Source organism: Triturus cristatus, chromosome 1_1, assembly GCF_964204655.1.
Source record: "Triturus cristatus chromosome 1_1, aTriCri1.1, whole genome shotgun sequence".
NCBI lineage: Eukaryota > Metazoa > Chordata > Amphibia > Caudata > Salamandridae > Triturus > Triturus cristatus.
The window spans coordinates 34,465,594-34,479,114 of NC_140579.1; the positions used below are offsets into that span (position 1 = coordinate 34,465,594).

At 60.1% G+C, this 13,521-nt stretch overlaps 1 gene segment (V, D, J or C); it reads left to right on the forward strand.

Annotated features, from left to right (window-relative positions):
• The window catches only part of LOC146869258 (Ig mu chain C region membrane-bound form-like), a 146,820-nt gene that overhangs the window by 115,386 nt on the left and 17,913 nt on the right, over positions 1-13,521 (forward strand).

A 13,521-nucleotide genomic window follows, 5' to 3' on the forward strand; every position in this document is an offset into this window, starting at 1 on the left:
GATGCCAAGCAGGCAGTGAGCAGGTGTTGTAAACATTTATATGGACATACAACAGGCAGTGTATTCGCTATGCAGCACAGCAGTCTACATACCTTATGCTGCTTTCTTCTTAATGTGGACATATAATATTGGAATGTTAGAAGGCGACCTCAGAGGGGCCCGGAGGGGGCCCTGACTGGCCTGAGACCAACCCTCGAGGTATCGTAGCCGGGCACTGGCGGGAGACTCCTCAGGGGAGGAATCTCGTATCTAGGATCGTACACTCGGCACCACACGACAAAGAGACACAACACCGAGAGTTCTTAAGAGCAAATCTTTATCAGATCGGAGTGGTAAGATCTTTATGATCCGCAAGGCAATATATATACAAGTGGAGCGCGGGCTCACAAAGTCTTGGAGGGGGGTTAGGAGGTAGCGGGACAGTCTTTGGGGGGAATGGATCAAATGCAGGAGCGTATCCGGCGCACAGCTCACAATCCTCGAGCTGGGGGGATACGCTTGTCGTCGTGGGGTCGGGCGGGACCAAGGGAGTAGGTGGGCACTGCGAGATACTCAGCAGGCTCGAGTACAAGTTCGGAGGTCTTACGATCTTCAGGGAGCCGCGAGTCACTCAGCAGGGCTCAAGCACAAGTTCGGAGGTCTTACGATCTTCAGGGAGCTGCGAGTCACTCAGCAGGGCTCAAGCACAAGTTCGGAGGTCTTACGATCTTCATGGAGCCGCGAGTCACTCAGCAGGGCTCAAGCACGAGTTCGGAGGTCTTACGATCTTCAGGGAGCCGCGAGTCACTCAGCAGGGCTCAAGCACAAGTTCGGAGGTCTTACGATCTTTCAGGGAGCCGCGAGTCACTCAGCAGGGCTCAGGTGGTTCCAAGGCGAATCTGCCGGACAGTCCCAGAGCACCCCTTGTTATAGGGCGACTCCTCTTTGATGTCCGGAGTCTGTGCAGGCAGGGGTCTTGTCACCTGGGGGTCGCTTGTTGGGGGTTTCCTGCCATTGTCCTTTGATCCTTTCAGGGCCGGGTCGGGAGGAGCCCCAGACACCCAGCAGGCGTGGAGCCAGCCCTCAGGGAGGCCGGCAGGTCGATCGAAACCCACCGTCCCAGGGAAGCGCAGAGGTGTGATGGAAACTGCTCCTCCCTCTCTCATCCCAAGGGGGGCGCGATGTCCTCCAGCCGGAGTGGCGCCTGTAGGCTAGGGTCGCGCTGGGGCCGGGCGGCCATCTTGGTGCATGCAGTGGGCACGCGGGCCCGGGGTGGCCGAAGGAGGAAGGCCTATGGACGGGGGAAGTCCGCGTCGGGTGCGTGTGTTCTGGTGGGAAGGATCGGCTAGGCCAGGGGCTCGGGGCTGGTGTGAGGTGCAGGGGTCAGGTCTGACTATGTTACGAGGGCCGGGTCCAACACGCGTCCCCCCCAGCTGAAAGCCGGAGAGAACTACCCATGTTCTTGGGGGTTCTCTTCGCTGAGGCGGAAGAATCGGGAGAGGCCATCGGCGTTGGCGTGGTCCATACCAGGGCGATGTTCCACGGTGAAATCCATCCCCTGGAGGGAGATTGACCACCGCAGAAGCTTGGGGTTTTCTCCTCGCATCTGCATGAGCCATCGCAAGGGGCGATGGTCGGTCTGGACCCTGAAATGGGTGCCGAACAGGTAAGGGCGTAGCTTCTTGAGGGCCCAGACTACTGCGAACGCCTCGCGCTCTATGGTACTCCATCTCTGTTCCCGGGGCAACAGCCTTCGGCTGAGGAAGGCCACGGGCTGGTCCAGACCCTGGTCATTTAGTTGGGAGAGGACGGCCCCGATGCCATGCTCGGAGGCATCAGTTTGTACCACAAACTCTTTGGAGTAGTCGGGGGCCTAGAGGACGGGGGCCGTACACAGGGCCGTTTTCAGGGCATTGAACGCCTCTTGGCAGGCAGGGGACCACTGTATCTTCTTGGGCTGCTTCTTGGACGTGAGTCCCGTGAGGGGACCGACCAGGCTGCCGTAATTCCGGATGAATCTCCGATAGTAGCCCGTGAGGCCCAGAAAGGCTCGGACCTCTGTTTGGGTGGTGGGGGGTTCCCAGGCTAGGATGGCGTCGATTTTGGGCTGTAGAGGGGCGACCTGCCCGCTTCCGACCTGGTGCCCCAGGTAGGTTACCGAACCTTACCCAATCTGGCATTTGCTGGCTTTCACGGTGAGGCCCGCCTGGCGTAGGGCGGTTAGCACCCTCCGGAGGTGTTGGAGGTGCTCACTCCATTCCATTCGGAACTAAAAACTGCGATATCGTCGAGATATGCAGCGCTGAATTTTTCCAGCCCGGCCAGGACTCTATTTACCAGTCGCTGGAAGGTGGCCGGGGCATTTTTCATCCCGAAGGGCATTACGCGAAAGCGATAGTGCCCATCCGGGGTGGAGAAGGCAGACCGCTCCTTGGCTCCCTCTGTGAGCGCAATTTGCCAGTAGCCGCAGGTGAGATCGAAGGTGCTGAGGAACCGTGCAGCTCCGAGCCGGTCAATGAGCTCGTCGGCTCGGGGAATGGGGTGGGCATCGGCTCGGGTGACCTCATTGAGTCCCCAGTAGTCCACGCAAAAGCGGAGTTCCGGGGCGACCCCGGGGGCGGCTGCTTCTGGGACCAGGACCACGGGGCTGGCCCAGGGGCTGTCTGAGGGTTCGATCACGCCTAGGGTCAACATTTTCGAGACTTCGGCTTGGATACAGGACCGGACCCGATCGGGGACTCGGTAGGCTCGGTGTCTCACTGGTGGGCTGTCTCCGGTATCCACGTCATGGACACACCAGTCGGTGACCTTGGGGACCAGGGAGAAAAGGTCCGGAAACTGCCCTAGGAGCTGGCGGCAATCCTCACGTTGCTGGGGCGTGAGAGACGGGGAGAGGTTCACTCCTTCTACGGAGCCGTCCCTCTCCTTGGTGCATAGAAGATCCGGGAGAGGATCCGACTCTTCTTCGGACCCGTCGTCAGTGGCCAGTAGGAGGCTCAGCTCTGTCCGCACAAAGTGGGGCTTGAGGCGGTTCACGTGGAGGACCCGGAGGGGGTCCCGGGGTGACTGGACGTCTACCAAGTACGTGACCGGGCTCTTTCGCTCAACTACTTTGAAGGGCCCGGTCCATTTATCCTGGAGAGCGCAGGGTTTCACGGGGGCCATGACCCACACCAGCTGGCCCGGCTGAAACTCTACTAGTGCGGCGTTCTGGTCGTACCAGCGCTTCATCTCCTCCTGACTCGCCTCCAGATTGGCCTCTGCCAATTCCCGGAACCTCCTAGTCTGATTGCGGAGGGTCAGGACGTAACGGAACACGTCTCGGGGGGTGCCTCGGGGCGCCGCCTCCCACTCTTCTTTGACCAGGCTGAGGGGCCCCCTGACGGGGTGCCCGTAGAGTAACTCGAAGGGGCTGAAACCCAAGGATTTCTGGGGAACTTCTCGGTATGCGAATAGGAGGCAGGGAAGCAGGAGGTCCCACTTACGCCGGAGGGGCTCTTCCAGGCCCGCGATCATCCCCTTCAGAGTCCGGTTAAACCGCTCTACCAGGCCGTTTCCTTGGGGGTGGTACGGGGTGGTGAACTTGTAGGACACCCCGCACTGTTGCCATAAGGACCTCATGTATCGGGAGATAAAGTTGGTCCCGCGATCGCTCACGACCTCGCGGGGAAAACCCATGCGGGAGAAGATCCCCATCAGCGCCCGGCCCACCACGGGGGCCGTGACGGTGCGCAGGGGAATGGCCTCAGGGTAACGAGTGGCATGGTCCACCAGGACGAGGATGAACCGGTGCCCCTGGGAAGTTGGGGGGTCCAGAGGTCCCACAATGTCGATCCCGACCCGCTCAAAAGGGGTACTGACGACAGGGAAGGGCTGGAGGGGAGCCTTGCGCTTCCCTCCACTCTTCCCACTGGCCTGGCACGTGGGATAGGACTTGCAGTGGGCTTCTACATCGGCTTTCATTCTAGGCCAGTAGAAGTGAGTCACGAGGCGACTGTATGTTTTGTCCTGACCCAAGTGGTCTGCGAGGGGAACATCGTGGGCCAAGCCCAAGAGGAGGTTTCGGAAGCGTAGTGGTACCACCAGCACCCGGCCGGACCCTAGCTCCACCGACTTCTGTTCGCTGTACAGAAGGTCATTCTCCCAATAGACCCGGTGCGTCCCCGTCTGGTCGCCTGCGGCCTGGACCTCTGCCTGTTGCCGGGGCCCGACCAGGGAGGGACAGGTAGCCTGCTCTCGGCAGAACTCCTCCCGGGAGGGGCCCCCTTCGTGGCTAATTCGGGCAGATCGCCTAACTCGGTGTCTGAGGTGGAGTCGGAAGGCGGCGGGTCGTTACTGGCGAGCGACTCTTCCGGTGGGGGGATGTGGGGGCCCTCGGCTGGGACCATCCCATCTTCAGGGGTCGGGGCGTCGTTGACGTCCCTCAGGGGGGTCAGTCGAGCCGCCATGGATCGAGTGGTGGCGCACACCCACTCAGGGAGGCCCATCATCCCTAGGTGGGTCTTGCGCTCAACTTGCCCCCAGGGGGAACTTTCCAGGTCGATCCCCAGGAGACAGTCGACGGGCTGGGATGTTCTCACTGCGACCTTCAGTTTACCGACCACCCCTCCCCACTCGAAGGGCACCAGGGCTACCTTACATAGGCTTTCTGTGTTGTCGGCTGAAATGACAGGGCAAAATACGTTGGGGAGGACCTGGTCCTCGTGGACTAAATGGCTGAGGACACCAGTGATGCTGGCCCCGGTGTCGCGGAGGGCTTCTACTTGGTGGCCATTGATCGTGACGAGCTGACCATATTTCTTTGTGTTAGAGGGCAGGAGGCTCCCAGGGACCATCTCCTTATCCCCTAAGGACACTAGGGCCATAGCGGCTGGTTCCCACTCCTCGGCCTCCTCAACCTCCTCCCCCAGGGCTACATTGGCTATCTGTCTAGCGGGGGGTGCTGCCTGGTTGGTGCGTGGGGCCATGGAGCATTCAGGGTCATTGGCGTAATGCCCGGGCTTCTGGCAACGGAAACAAGTGATGGTTACCCGGTGCCCCCGTCTCAGGGGGGGGCCGGATACAGCTGGTGGGGGTGCCGGGAAAGGCGGAGGTTGGGACTTCGGGGGACTAGTCTGGGGCTCTCTCTGCCCTCCCTGGTTTCCCCCCCCTCTCTGGCGGGGTGGTCCCTGACTGGCTCGGGGGTACTCTCCTACAGGGCCCCGGGAGACCCGGGTGTTGGTCCAGCGATCCGCCTCGACAGCCAGCTTTCTCGGGTCCGTGAGCTTGCTGTCGAGCAGATGCTGGCGTAGTTCCACAAAGCAGTTGGCAGCCAGGTGTTCCCATAACATAAGGTCAGTTAGTTCTTCCAGGGTGGTTACCTTGCTGCCCTTGATCCACCCATCGAAGGCACGGCTGAAGAAATTCACATATTCCACCCAGGTGGTACCCGGGATCTTCCTGCAGTCCCGGAACCGCTGGCGGTACATCTCCGGGGTGAGGCCGTACCTTGTGAGGAGGGCCGCTTTCATGTGTTCATAGGAGGTCTGCATGGAGGTGGGTAGGTCGAGCAGGGTGTCTCTCCCTTCGCTCAGGAACCGTCCCCATAGCCCAGCCCACCAATCCTTCTGCGGGACCCGATGGGAGGTCATGGCGACCTCGTAGGCCCGAAACCACTGCTGAATGTCATCATTCTTGTAATATTCCTTGACCACATCCTTGGGGATGTGGACCTTCTGTTCCGTCGGGGCGGCCGCCTCCCGGTTCCCCGGGGGCCGCGCTTCTTCGCTTCAGTTCTATCTCCTTCAAGCTGCGTTCATGTTCTAGTTGAAGTCTCCTTCCCTCGTGTTCTCGTTGGAGTTTCTTCTCCTCCAGTTCTCCTTGCACTCGCAACTGTTCTACTGCTAGCTTTTTCTCGGCTAATTTCAATTCGCCCTCAATTTTGAGTTTGGCTAATTCGAGCTCGTGATGGCGACTTTTTTCTCTGTCTGCGAGTTCCTCCGGGGATAGGCCCCCGTCTGGTACGAAGCCTCGCACCTGGTTGCTGCTGCGTTCTCCTTGGGAGGGTCCTGCTTCGTCGTGGGGCTCCACCGCTCCTTCTGGGCGGGAGGCTCCAGAATCCACCCAAGCTTTCAGTGCCTTTTGCATATCTTCTTTGGTGTTGAGACCAGTGGTAGCGATTCTGAGTTCCTTACAGAATTGCTTTAGTTCTCTGTGAGTGTACTCTTCCAGCTGTTCCACCTGGAACACGGTGCTGGCGTCGTCTTCTACGAGAACCACGGCGCTTCCTTCTGCCATCTTTGTCGGTAGTGCGTCAGCCGTTCACGGTACGATCTCTAGATTATGGGCCCGAATCCCACCGCTGCCACCAATGTTAGAAGGCGACCTCATAGGGGCCCGGAGGGGGCCCTGACTGGCCTGAGACCAACCCTCGAGGTATCGTAGCCGGGCACTGGCGGGAGACTCCTCAGGGGAGGAATCTCGTATCTAGGATCGTACACTCGGCACCACACGACAAAGAGACACAACACCGAGAGTTCTTAAGAGCAAATCTTTATCAGATCGGAGTGGTAAGATCTTTATGATCCGCAAGGCAATATATATACAAGTGGAGCGCGGGCTCACAAAGTCTTGGAGGGGGGTTAGGAGGTAGCGGGACAGTCTTTGGGGGGAATGGATCAAATGCAGGAGCGTATCCGGCGCACAGCTCACAATCCTCGAGATGGGGGGATACGCTTGTCGTCGTGGGGTCCGGCGGGACCAAGGGAGTCGGTGGGCACTGCGAGATACTCAGCAGGCTCGAGTACAAGTTCGGAGGTCTTACGATCTTCAGGGAGCCGCGAGTCACTCAGCAGGGCTCAAGCACAAGTTCGGAGGTCTTACGATCTTCAGGGAGCCGCGAGTCACTCAGCAGGGCTCAAGCACAAGTTCGGAGGTCTTACGATCTTCAGGGAGCCGCGAGTCACTCAGCAGGGCTCAAGCACGAGTTCGGAGGTCTTACGATCTTCAGGGAGCCGCGAGTCACTCAGCAGGGCTCAAGCACAAGTTCTGAGGTCTTACGATCTTTCAGGGAGCCGCGAGTCACTCAGCAGGGCTCAGGTGGTTCCAAGGCGAATCTGCCGGACAGTCCCAGAGCACCCCTTGTTATAGGGCGACTCCTCTTTGATGTCCGGAGTCTGTGCAGGCAGGGGTCTTGTCACCTGGGGGTCGCTTGTTGGGGGATTCCTGCCATTGTCCTTTGATCCTTTCAGGGCCGGGTAGGGAGGAGCCCCAGACACCCAGCAGGCGTGGAGCCAGCCCTCAGGGAGGCCGGCAAGTCGATCGAAACCCACCGTCCCAGGGAAGCGCAGAGGTGTGATGGAAACTGCTCCTCCCTCTCTCATCCCAAGGGGGGCGCGATGTCCTCCAGCCGGAGTGGCGCCTGTAGGCTAGGGTCGCGCTGGGGCCGGGCGGCCATCTTGGTGCATGCAGTGGGCACGCGGGCCCGGGGTGGCCAAAGGAGGAAGGCCTATGGACGGGGGAAGTCCGGGTCGGGTGCGTGTGTTCTGGTGGGAAGGATCGGCTAGGCCAGGGGCTCGGGGCTGGTGTGAGGTGCAGGGGTCAGGTCTGACTATGTTACGAGGGCCGGGTCCAACACGTGTCCCCCCCAGCTGAAAGCCGGAGAGAACTACCCATGTTCTTGGGGGTTCTCTTCGCTGAGGCGGAAGAATCGGGAGAGGCCATCGGCGTTGGCGTGGTCCGTATCAGGGCGATGTTCCACGGTGAAATCCATCCCCTGGAGGGAGATTGACCACCGCAGAAGCTTGGGGTTTTCTCCTCGCATCTGCATGAGCCATCGCAAGGGGCGATGGTCGGTCTGGACCCTGAAATGGGTGCCGAACAGGTAAGGGTGTAGCTTCTTGAGGGCCCAGACTACTGCGAACGCCTCGCGCTCGATGGTACTCCATCTCTGTTCCCGGGGCAACAGCCTTCGGCTGAGGAAGGCCACGGGCTGGTCCAGACCCTGGTCATTTACTTGGGAGAGGACGTCCCCGATGCCATGCTCGGAGGCATCAGTTTGTACCACAAACTCTTTGGAGTAATCGGGGGCCTGGAGGACTGGGGCCGTACACATGGCCATTTTCAGGGCATTGAACGCCTCTTGGCAGGCAGGGGACCACTGTATCTTCTTGGGCTGCTTCTTGGACGTGAGTTCCGTGAGGGGACCGACCAGGCTGCCGTAATTCCGGATGAATCTCTGATAGTAGCCCGTGAGGCCCAGAAAGGCTCGGACCTCTGTTTGGGTGGTGGGGGGTTCCCAGGCTAGGATGGCGTCGATTTTGGGCTGTAGAGGGGCGACCTGCCCGCTTCCGACCTGGTGCCCCAGGTAGGTTACCGAACCTTGCCCAATCTGGCATTTGCTGGCTTTCACGGTGAGGCCCGCCTGGCGTAGGGCGGTTAGCACCCTCCGGAGGTGTTGGAGGTGCTCACTCCATTCCATTCGGAACTAAAAACTGCGATATCGTCGAGATATGCAGCGCTGAATTTTTCCAGCCCGGCCAGGACTCTATTTACCAGTCGCTGGAAGGTGGCCGGGGCATTTTTCATCCCGAAGGGCATTACGCGAAAGCGATAGTGCCCATCCGGGGTGGAGAAGGCGGACCGCTCCTTGGCTCCCTCTGTGAGCGCAATTTGCCAGTAGCCGCAGGTGAGATCGAAGGTGCTGAGGAACCGTGCAGCTCCGAGCCGGTCAATGAGCTCGTCGGCTCGGGGAATGGGGTGGGCATCGGCTCGGGTGACCTCATTGAGTCCCCGGTAGTCCACGCAAAAGTGGAGTTCCGGGATGACCCCGGGGGCGGCTGCTTTTGGGACCAGGACCACGGGGCTGGCCCAGGGGCTGTCTGAGGGTTCGATCACGCCTAGGGTCAACATTTTCGAGACTTCGGCTTGGATACAGGACCGGACCCGATCGGGGACTCGGTAGGCTCGGTGTCTCACTGGTGGGCTGTCTCCGGTATCGACGTCATGGACACACCAGTCGGTGACCTTGGGGACCAGGGAGAAAAGGTCCGGAAACTGCCCTAGGAGCTGGCGGCAATCCTCACGTTGCTGGGGCGTGAGAGACGGGGAGAGGTTCACTCCTTCTACGGAGCCGTCCCTCTCCTTGGTGCATAGAAGATCCGGGAGAGGATCCGACTCTTCTTCGGACCCGTCGTCAGTGGCCAGTAGGAGGCTCAGCTCTGTCCGCACAAAGTGGGGCTTGAGGCGGTTCACGTGGAGGACCCGGAGGGGGTCCCGGGGTGACTGGACGTCTACCAAGTACGTGACCGGGCTCTTTCGCTCAACTACTTTGAAGGGCCCGGTCCATTTATCCTGGAGAGCGCAGGGTTTCACGGGGGCCATGACCCACACCAGCTGGCCCGGCTGAAACTCTAGTAGTGCGGCGTTCTGGTCGTACCAGCGCTTCATCTCCTCCTGACTCGCCTCCAGATTGGCCTCTGCCAATTCCCGGAACCTCCTAGTCTGATTGCGGAGGGTCAGGACGTAACGGAACACGTCTCGGGGGGTGCCTCGGGCGCCGCCTCCCACTCTTCTTTGACCAGGCTGAGGGGCCCCCTGACGGGGTGCCCGTAGAGTAACTCGAAGGGGCTGAAACCCAAGGATTTCTGGGGAACTTCTCGGTATGCGAATAGGAGGCAGGGGAGCAGGAGGTCCCACTTACGCCGGAGAGGCTCTTCCAGGCCCGCGATCATCCCCTTCACAGTCCGGTTAAACCGCTCTACCAGGCCGTTTCCTTGGGGGTGGTACGGGGTGGTGAACTTGTAGGACACCCCGCACTGTTGCCATAAGGACCTCATGTATCGGGAGATAAAGTTGGTCCCGCGATCGCTCACGACCTCGCGGGGAAAACCCATGCGGGAGAAGATCCCCATCAGCGCCCGGCCCACCACGGGGGCCGTGACGGTGCGCAGGGGAATGGCCTCAGGGTAACGAGTGGCATGGTCCACCAGGACGAGGATGAACCGGTGCCCCTGGGAAGTTGGGGGGTCCAGAGGTCCCACAATGTCGATCCCGACCCGCTCAAAAGGGGTACTGACGACAGGGAAGGGCTGGAGGGGAGCCTTGCGCTTCCCTCCACTCTTCCCACTGGCCTGGCACGTGGGACAGGACAAGCAGTGGGATTCTACATCGGCTTTCATTCTAGGCCAGTAGAAGTGAGTCACGAGGCAACTGTATGTTTTGTCCTGACCCAAGTGGCCTGCGAGGGAGACGTCGTGGGCCAAGCCCAGGAGGAGGTTTCGGAAGCGTAGTGGTACCACCAGCACCCGGCTGGACCCTAGCTCCACCGACTTCTGTTCGCTGTACAGAAGGTCATTCTCCCAATAGACCCGGTGCGTCCCCGTCTGGCCGCCTACGGCCTGGGCCTCTGCCTGTTGCCGGGGCCCGACCAGGGAGGGACAGGTAGCCTGCTCTCGGCAGAACTCCTCCCGGGAGGGGCCCCCTTCGTGGCGCCACTGTGCTAATTCGGGCAGATCGCCTAACTCGGTGTCTGAGGTGGAGTCGGAAGGCGGCGGGTCGTTACTGGCGAGCGACTCTTCCGGTGGGGGGATGTGGGGGCCCTCGGCTGGGACCATCCCATCTTCAGGGGTCGGGGCGTCGTCGACGTCCCTCAGGGGGGTCAGTCGAGCCGCCATGGATCGAGTGGTGGCGCACACCCACTCAGGGAGGCCCATCATCCCTAGGTGGGTCTTGCGCTCAACTTGCCCCCAGGGGGAACTTTCCAGGTCGTTCCCCAGGAGACAGTCGACGGGCTGGGATGTTCTCACTGCGACCTTCAGTTTACCGACCACCCCTCCCCACTCGAAGGGCACCAGGGCTACCTTACATAGGCTTTCTGTGTTGTCAGCTGAAATGACAGGGCAAAATACGTTGGGGAGGACCTGGTCCTCGTGGACTAAATGGCTGAGGACACCAGTGATGCTGGCCCCGGTGTCGCGGAGGGCTTCTACTTGGTGGCCATTGATCGTGACGAGCTGGCCATATTTCTTTGTGTTAGAGGGCAGGAGGCTCCCAGGGACCATCTCCCTATCCCCTAAGGACATTAGGGCCATAGCGGCTGGTTCCCACTCCTCGGCCTCCTCAACCTCCTCCCCCAGGGCTACATTGGCTATCTGTCTAGCGGGGGGTGCTGCCTGGTTGGTGCGTGGGGCCATGGAGCATTCAGGGTCGTTGGCGTAATGCCCGGGCTTCTGGCAACGGAAACAAGTGATGGTTACCCGGTGCCCCCGTCTCAGGGGGGGGCCGGATACAGCTGGTGGGGGTGCCGGGAAAGGCGGAGGTTGGGACTTCGGGGGACTAGTCTGGGGCTCTCTCTGCCCTCCCTGGTTTCCCCCCCTCTCTGGCGGAGTGGTCCCTGACTGGCTCGGGGGTACTCTCCTACAGGGCCCCGGGAGACCCGGGTGTTGGTCCAGCGATCCGCCTCGACAGCCAGCTTTCTCGGGTCCGTGAGCTTGCTGTCGAGCAGATGCTGGCGTAGTTCCACAAAGCAGTTGGCAGCCAGGTGTTCCCATAACATAAGGTCAGTTAGTTCTTCCAGGGTGGTTACCTTGCTGCCCTTGATCCACCCATCGAAGGCACGGCTGAAGAAATTCACATATTCCACCCAGGTGGTACCCGGGATCTTCCTGCAGTCCCGGAACCACTGGCGGTACATCTCCGGGGTGAGGCCGTACCTTGTGAGGAGGGCCGCTTTCATGTGTTCATAGGAGGTCTGCATGGAGGTGGGTAGGTCGAGCAGGGTGTCTCTCCCTTCGCTCAGGAACCGTCCCCATAGCCCAGCCCACCAATCCTTCTGCGGGACCCGATGGGAGGTCATGGCGACCTCGTAGGCCCGAAACCACTGCTGAATGTCATCATTCTTGTAATATTCCTTGACCACATCCTTGGGGATGTGGACCTTCTGTTCCGTCGGGGCGGCCGCCTCACGGTTCCCCGGGGGCCGCGCTTCTTCGCTTCTTGCCTTCAGTTCTATCTCCTTCAAGCTGCGTTCATGTTCTAGTTGAAGTCTCCTTCCCTCGTGTTCTCGTTGGAGTTTCTTCTCCTCCAGTTCTCCTTGCACTTGCAACTGTTCTACTGCTAGCTTTTTCTCGGCTAATTTCAATTCGCCCTCAATTTTGAGTTTGGCTAATTCGAGCTCGTGATGGCGACTTTTTTCTCTGTCTGCGAGTTCCTCCGGGGATAGGCCCCCGTCTGGTACGAAGCCTCGCACCTGGTTGCTGCTGCGTTCTCCTTGGGAGGGTCCTGCTTCGTCGTGGGGCTCCACCGCTCCTTCTGGGCGGGAGGCTCCAGAATCCACCCAAGCTTTCAGTGCCTTTTGCATATCTTCTTTGGTGTTGAGACCAGTGGTAGCGATTCTGAGTTCCTTACAGAATTGCTTTCGTTCTCTGTGAGTGTACTCTTCCAGCTGTTCCACCTGGAACACGGTGCTGGCGTCGTCTTCTACGAGAACCACGGCGCTTCGTTCTGCCATCTTTGTCGGTAGTGCGTCAGCCGTTCACGGTACGATCTCTAGATTATGGGCCCGAATCCCACCGCTGCCACCAATGTTAGAAGGCGACCTCAGAGGGGCCCGGAGGGGGCCCTGACTGGCCTGAGACCAACCCTCGAGGTATCGTAGCCGGGCACTGGCGGGAGACTCCTCAGGGGAGGAATCTCGTATCTAGGATCGTACACTCGGCACCACATGACAAAGAGACACAACACCGAGAGTTCTTAAGAGCAAATCTTTATCAGATCGGAGTGGTAAGATCTTTATGATCCGCAAGGCAATATATATACAAGTGGAGCGCGGGCTCACAAAGTCTTGGAGGGGGGTTAGGAGGTAGCGGGACAGTCTTTGGGGGGAATGGATCAAATGCAGGAGCGTATCCGGCGCACAGCTCACAATCCTCGAGCTGGGGGGATACGCTTGTCGTCGTGGGGTCCGGCGGGACCAAGGGAGTCGGTGGGCACTGCGAGATACTCAGCAGGCTCGAGTACAAGTTCGGAGGTCTTACGATCTTCAGGGAGCCGCGAGTCACTCAGCAGGGCTCAAGCACAAGTTCGGAGGTCTTACGATCTTCAGGGAGCCGCGAGTCACTCAGCAGGGCTCAAGCACAAGTTCGGAGGTCTTACGATCTTCAGGGAGCCGCGAGTCACTCAGCAGGGCTCAAGCACGAGTTCGGAGGTCTTACGATCTTCAGGGAGCCGCGAGTCACTCAGCAGGGCTCAAGCACAAGTTCGGAGGTCTTACGATCTTTCAGGGAGCCGCAAGTCACTCAGCAGGGCTCAGGTGGTTCCAAGGCGAATCTGCCGGACAGTCCCAGAGCACCCCTTGTTATAGGGCGACTCCTCTTTGATGTCCGGAGTCTGTGCAGGCAGGGGTCTTGTCACCTGGGGGTCGCTTGTTGGGGGTTTCCTGCCATTGTCCTTTGATCCTTTCAGGGCCGGGTCGGGAGGAGCCCCAGACACCCAGCAGGCGTGGAGCCAGCCCTCAGGGAGGCCGGCAGGTCGATCGAAACCCACCGTCCCAGGGAAGCGCAGAGG